A 6,318-nucleotide genomic window follows, 5' to 3' on the forward strand; every position below is an offset into this window, starting at 1 on the left:
TCGGGATCGATGCTCGACATGTCTTGATGAGACCAAGTGAACACATCGCTATTCTGTCAGAGGAAGCTCATCATTAGTACGCGGTGGTTGGGAGTCAACAATGACCCGATCTGGACCGTTTTGGTCGAGTTGACCTCATCAAGGAGAATAGTTAAGAGATCTTCTATCAGGGAACTCATCTCTGAGGAATCTTCCCTAGGATCGAGCAAATTGACTGTAAGGGTTTGCTTGGACATTCTTTTCCTTAGTGTAGATGAGTAACACTACTGAGCCTCGCACTGATCTCCTTAGAGGTAGCTGACCCCGTCCTCGATGGGGAAATTCATCATGAGGTGGTATGTAGATACCATGGCTCTCATGAAGTTGATGGAGGGTTGTTCTAGGATGATGTTGTAGGTCAAAGGGCACTTTACCACCAAGAAATTGACCATTGTGGTGATCTGATTTTGTCCTTCCCTGACTGTGATAAGGAGGAGAATAACACCTTCGAAGACATGATCTGTCGACCCCCATCTTATCGAATTCCTAAAAAATGAGCATGTCGACTAAGCTACCCATGTCCACGAGAATGCGATACACCCTCTGGTTGGCTATGGTCATGGCTACGACCAGAGCGTCATCATGCCAGTACTGGATACCGTGGGCGTCCTCCTCGGAGAACGTTAGGCTGCATGGATGCATTCATTGTTCCTTGCACGGATTGTTGGCTAGGTGGATGTAATGGTCTGAATCAGTGCTCTAGGCATAAGCCTTCCAGGCTCAATTTGAATCTTTGCCCCCTGCAGGCCCAATGCAAATGGTATGAATTTCAATGCTGGTGTCGGTAGTTCTGCTTGGCTGTTCATCCTTTCGAGCTGGTCGTCCCTCTTTAATGTATTCCCATAAGTGCCCGTTGTGGATGAGGATTTCGATCTCCTCCTTGAGGTTGAAATAATCACTGGTGTTATGGTCGTGGTCATGGTAGAAATGATAATATTTCCACTTATCTTGCTAATCTGCGCTAGTCTTCATACAGCTCGACCACTTAAGCAGCTTTTTGTCTAGAACTTCCAGAAGGACTTGCTCTTGAGAGGCGTTGAGGGGGATGTATGAGCTGAACGGACTTTCAGGTCATCTGCTTGGACGTTGACCACGTGCAACATCCTCGTCTGACTTATTCTTGCTGGGGGTCGTCCGGGGCGGTGCTTCCTCTCTATGCTTCTTGTCTTTTGCCAAGTTCTCAGTATTTCGTGAGGACTTCCGGGAACTGAAGAGGTCCTTAGCATTAAAGTACTTCTGAGCTTGATTCATGAGATCTCCTAAGGTAGTTGGAGGGTTCTTCCCAATCGAGAAGAGGAACCTTCCTTCCCTGAGGCCGACTATCATGGCAGTCAGAGCAATCTTATCCGAGTAGTCGTCGACCCATATAGCCTTCCCGTTGAATCGCATGATGTAATCCTACAGGGTCTCACCATCTCTTTGCTTGATGGTGAGCAGGTGAGTGGATGGCTTTCGCCGTTCTTTCCCAATAATGAATTGTGTTGGGAATGCCTTGTTGAGGCTGGAAAATGAGCTGATTAACTTTGACTTAAGTTGCCTATACCAACTCCACGTTGCTCCTGTCAAGGTTAGCGAGAAGGTACAATACATAATTGACTTGGATGTCGATTGGAGCTCCATCCAAGCTTTATAGGAATCCAAGTGCTTAGTTGGATCTCTGGAACCTGAGTATGGGGTAATGGGTGGCATCTGGAATCTTGATGGTAGAGATGAACTCATGATCTTGCTAGTGAACGACAAGTCTGTTTCCTCCATCATCGCATCTATCATGGTTGGAGCTTACGCCTGGCAGGCATGGCGCATGACGTCGAGCTATCCTCACAACTCATCAAGCTGGGTCTCCTAAGGGTCTTCGTTCTTGGTGACAGTTTCAAGGGCCAGATCTTCTTCGGGTACTTTCCTGCGTCTCCTCTTTTCCAATTCGTGATGTAGTTAGGAAGGCGCCAGCGCCGAGGTTCCTGAAACGTGGGACGGTGTTAGGGTCGATATGCCCCGAGACGCTTCTCTCTAGGATCCAACAGGCGCAGAGTTTTTGATAGCTACCAGGGCAACTGCCTCCTAATTAGGGAGGGGGAGTTACCTTTCTAGCAATTGTCTCATCTGGCCGAGATCATTGGCCAATGTCTCGACCTGGTTTTGTAAGGAAAGATAGCAGCCTCCTTGGTTCCAAGATCATTGTGTCGGACTTGTGGGGACCGACTCAGCTTGGAGTTGAGAAGATGAGTTTTAGACATGATGCTGTCTAGCGGGCTCGGGGCTAGCAAGGTAGTGGCAAGGAGTGCTTTCTTTCTCCCTTTCACCATTGCTCTTTTTGGTGATGCAGGAATGACTTTCACGTTGTTTCCCACAGACGACGCCAAAATGTTGATGCAAAAATCTGGTCCACCCTCATCGAGCCGCTGAACTTCTGAGCACTTGCACAATGGGAGGAAGGCAATGGAGACCCTGGCTAGAGCAAGGGACCCTCCGATGTCAAAGTCAGGTTGGGAATCTGTGTCTAGTAGCGTAGAGGGGTTCTAGGTGAGAGATTTTGTGTACATGTTCCTGTAGGTGGGTCCTTTATTTATAATGTTCATAAGACAAGGTGGCCCATAAACTTAGGCTCGATTTCAGCCGTTAAGCGAGATGTGCGTGAATGGTGAATACTGTCAGTTATCCTAGAATCATGCGTAAGGCAGTTATTTTTATTGTGCGTTACTGGGAGGGGATCTCGTGCCTAGCTGATTTGGCCGAGCTCTCCTAGTTGAGCAAAGACGATCCGAGCCAAGCTTTGTCGAATAGTCGAGGACAACTCAGACTGGGCTTAATAGTGCCCGACTTTGTTACTTAGTCGAAGATGACCCTAGCTGATTCAATCACGACTATCTCAGCCAGAATTGTGGCTCGGATCTAATCTCTTGTTGGCTCTAACTATTCTCGATGTTCCTTTGATCAAATCAGGTTATCCAGTTATCGGCAAGTGTGAGTAACCAATAACTTGAGACCTCATCCTGCTGAGGGTTATGTTTGTGAGAGCAGGCACTAGCTTCATGCCAATTCTCCTAGGTAAAGTGTCTTAGGAACAAACGTTCATCAGGCTTAGCTGAACTTGAAGGTGGTCGGTTTGAGCCATTCTTGAACATGGTCGGGCCGGGCTGCCTTTAAAGGTGGTTGGATTATATCTTCCCATAACAGATGGCATGGATGAAACACATACATCGTGCTGGGGCCTACAAAGCACTGACCAATAGCTAGGTGTAGACACCTCATTTACAATGATATAGCGAGGTTGCACTAAATTAGGTGTACCTGAATTTTTATACTAAAATTGTGGAGTTGCCACTGTCTTTACAAGAAGATGAATAGGTGATAATTGTTTTAATATAAAAACAACAGTAACCTAGTCTTTTACGTTTCTACTCTTACCACTTGGACTAACCCCATGTTGATAGGCACTCAATTGGGAGAATTTGACCATTGTAGATGCTACCTTTTACCCAATGTCTTTTTTAAATGCTTCAAAACCTTGTTTTCGAATGTAAACCCAAGCTGTACGGGCACACATTCTGAAGACGAAAATACCCTTGCTTTTCAAACGCATCCCTTTCACCAGTTTGCCTCCCTCCATTCCCACAAAAAAGAGACAAAAAACCCTTGCCGTGGATGAAAATATCCCTGCCTTGGATTGCACCATCCTCTCAACTTCTCCAAAACTCCTTTAGTTTGGATGGAAATAACCTTGCATTGGATCACACCCCCTTCACACATCGGCATTTCCTTGATTTTCTGAAAATGGTCCCTCCACTCAAGAAAGCACGCACCTCAGGTATATTTTAATATATTGCCCTAAATGGAGCATTTTTTTGGGCCATTTAATTGTTGGATGAAGCTTGCATTTGGGTTTTCGGTTCATCCATGTATACATCATCCTAAGAACATGATGGATTACAAATAGAACATCATTGTGGGGCCTAGCAAGGTTTCAATTGTCGAATCACTATTTCTTGTGGTATGATCCACTTGATATTTGGATATGCTAGGATTTTCAGCTCAAACCCTTAATTTAGATGGAAAAACGAATGAACGTTGTGGATAGTCCACATACATTCAAGGCGGGCCCAACGCAATTTGTGTTAGGCTAGTTCAATTTCATTTAAAGTTCATTTAAATTCATGTTAGCGTCGCTGAATTTCATGTTAGCCTCGCTGAATTTCAAGTTAGCATCACTCAATTTCATGTTTCCCTCGCGCAATATTTGTTTGCCTTGTTGAATATCTAGGTTCCCCTGCTCAATTTTTAGTTTCCCTTGCTCAATTTCTAGTTTGCCCCATTCAATTTTTAGTTTCTCTCCCTCAATTTCCAGTTTGCCCTGCTTAATCTTTAGTTTCCCCTGCTCAATTTCCAGTTTGCCTCACTGATTTTCTAGTTTCCCTCACTCAATTTTCAGTTTGCCTCGCTCAATTTTTATTTTGCCCTGCTCAATTTCCAGTTTGCCCTACTCAATCTTCAGTTTGCCCTGTTCAATTTCCAGTTTGCCCTGCTCAATTTCTAATTTGCCTCGCTTAATTTCCAGTTTGCCTTGCTCAATCTTCAGTTTGCCCAACTTAATTTCCAGTTTGCCCCGCTCAATTTTAATATCTAGGAAGTCCAGGGCCTGGACGTTGCTGTCCTTTAAATAAATAAATAAATTATTATATAATATAATATAATATATTATATATTATGGTGGGCCCTATGTGGGACCCACCCATCATGGAGTGGAAGCAGACTGGCTGGTGTACGTCTCACACCAGCTATATTGCTGATGTATTGATGTCACTAAATTCTGTGGGACCCACCTTGATGCAAATGTTTTATTCACACCGTCCCACCATGTCAGACCCTCTGATGTGTGCGTAACATCCAAACCGTCCATCCACCAGCTGAATAGCTGCTAGATTGACGGCAGCAAGTTCTGTGAATCCCTCTAATGCATGTGTTACATCCAAACCATCCATTTAGATGGTGAGATCATCTTTAGGCTTGAGAATAAAAATAGGACAGATCTGCCTATCAGGTGGACCACACTGCAAATACCAGTGGGAGTTGAACGGCTACCATTGAGATCCTTTTTGGTATCACAGAAGTTCTGGATCAATGTGAATTTTATTTTTAATTTAGGTCTTTGTGACCTTATGATCAGATCGGATGGAAAATAAACGCTATGGTGGGCCCTGTGGGGTTTTAACGCTGGAAATCATTATCACCACTGTTATTTGTGGTATGGTCCAGATAATCTTTTGATATGATTTATTTTCTTGGAAATGCTCTAAAATTATCTTTAAAATATAGATGAATGGTGTAGATGGTGCGGCCCATTGATGTGGCCCATTTGATTATATGAGGCCCATTGTTGCCGCCCATTTGATGTATATGAGGCCCATATGCGGCCCGACTTGGTGTATATGAGGCCATTGTTACGGCTCATTTGATGTATATGAGGCCCGTATGATGCATCCCATTTGATGTATATAAAGCCCAGATGATGCGGCCCATTGTGATATATTTGAGGCCCATGGGATGTGGCCCAAGCAGTGTATGTGAAGACCGATGTGATGTGTGATTCCACCATGATGTATGTAATAATGTTTATGATGGGTCATGCCTTGGGAGCAATGATGGTTTGACGTCCACATTGTAAGACCAATGATGGTTAAATGTCCGCGTTGTAACTCTCCCTAGGGCCCATTGTTAGGCTCATACTTATAGTGTGTAGGCCGTCTAGGCCCATCTTCGTTATGAATAGATTTTATTACCATATAACATGCTTAGTATACTCCATGATACATGCTCATACACATCATATGTATGCTTGATATGAGAAGTGATTGATCATAGAATATGCCTTTGGGCAGATTGTTTATGGGCTCCTTGATAGGCGAAGTTACCCCACATGAGCGCGTGGTACGCGCGGGATTGCTGCATGACTGATAGTGAGATTCATGCATCTCACATTTGTATAACATGATTACTGTACTCCCTAGCGACATCAGCGCTGTGACCTCCACAGGCATATCGTGAATGGCAGGATCGGACACTAGAAATACTGGTAGTAGCATCAGGGCGCCATAGATGTCCCTAAGTGAAAATTTCTAAACCCGATAGTACCGAAGGATGACTCCAATGTCGAGAACGAGTGGATACCTAAGCGCACAATAACCGAATACCAAGAGGTCGTGTCTCCCACTGTGTCGTAGTCAGTTGGAAGGGGGTGTGGCCTTACCCGCCCAAGGGTAGGGGGCATTGCTAGGCTAAGTATGA

The sequence above is a fragment of the Magnolia sinica genome, chromosome 10 (assembly GCF_029962835.1).
Source record: "Magnolia sinica isolate HGM2019 chromosome 10, MsV1, whole genome shotgun sequence".
Classification (NCBI taxonomy): domain Eukaryota; kingdom Viridiplantae; phylum Streptophyta; class Magnoliopsida; order Magnoliales; family Magnoliaceae; genus Magnolia; species Magnolia sinica.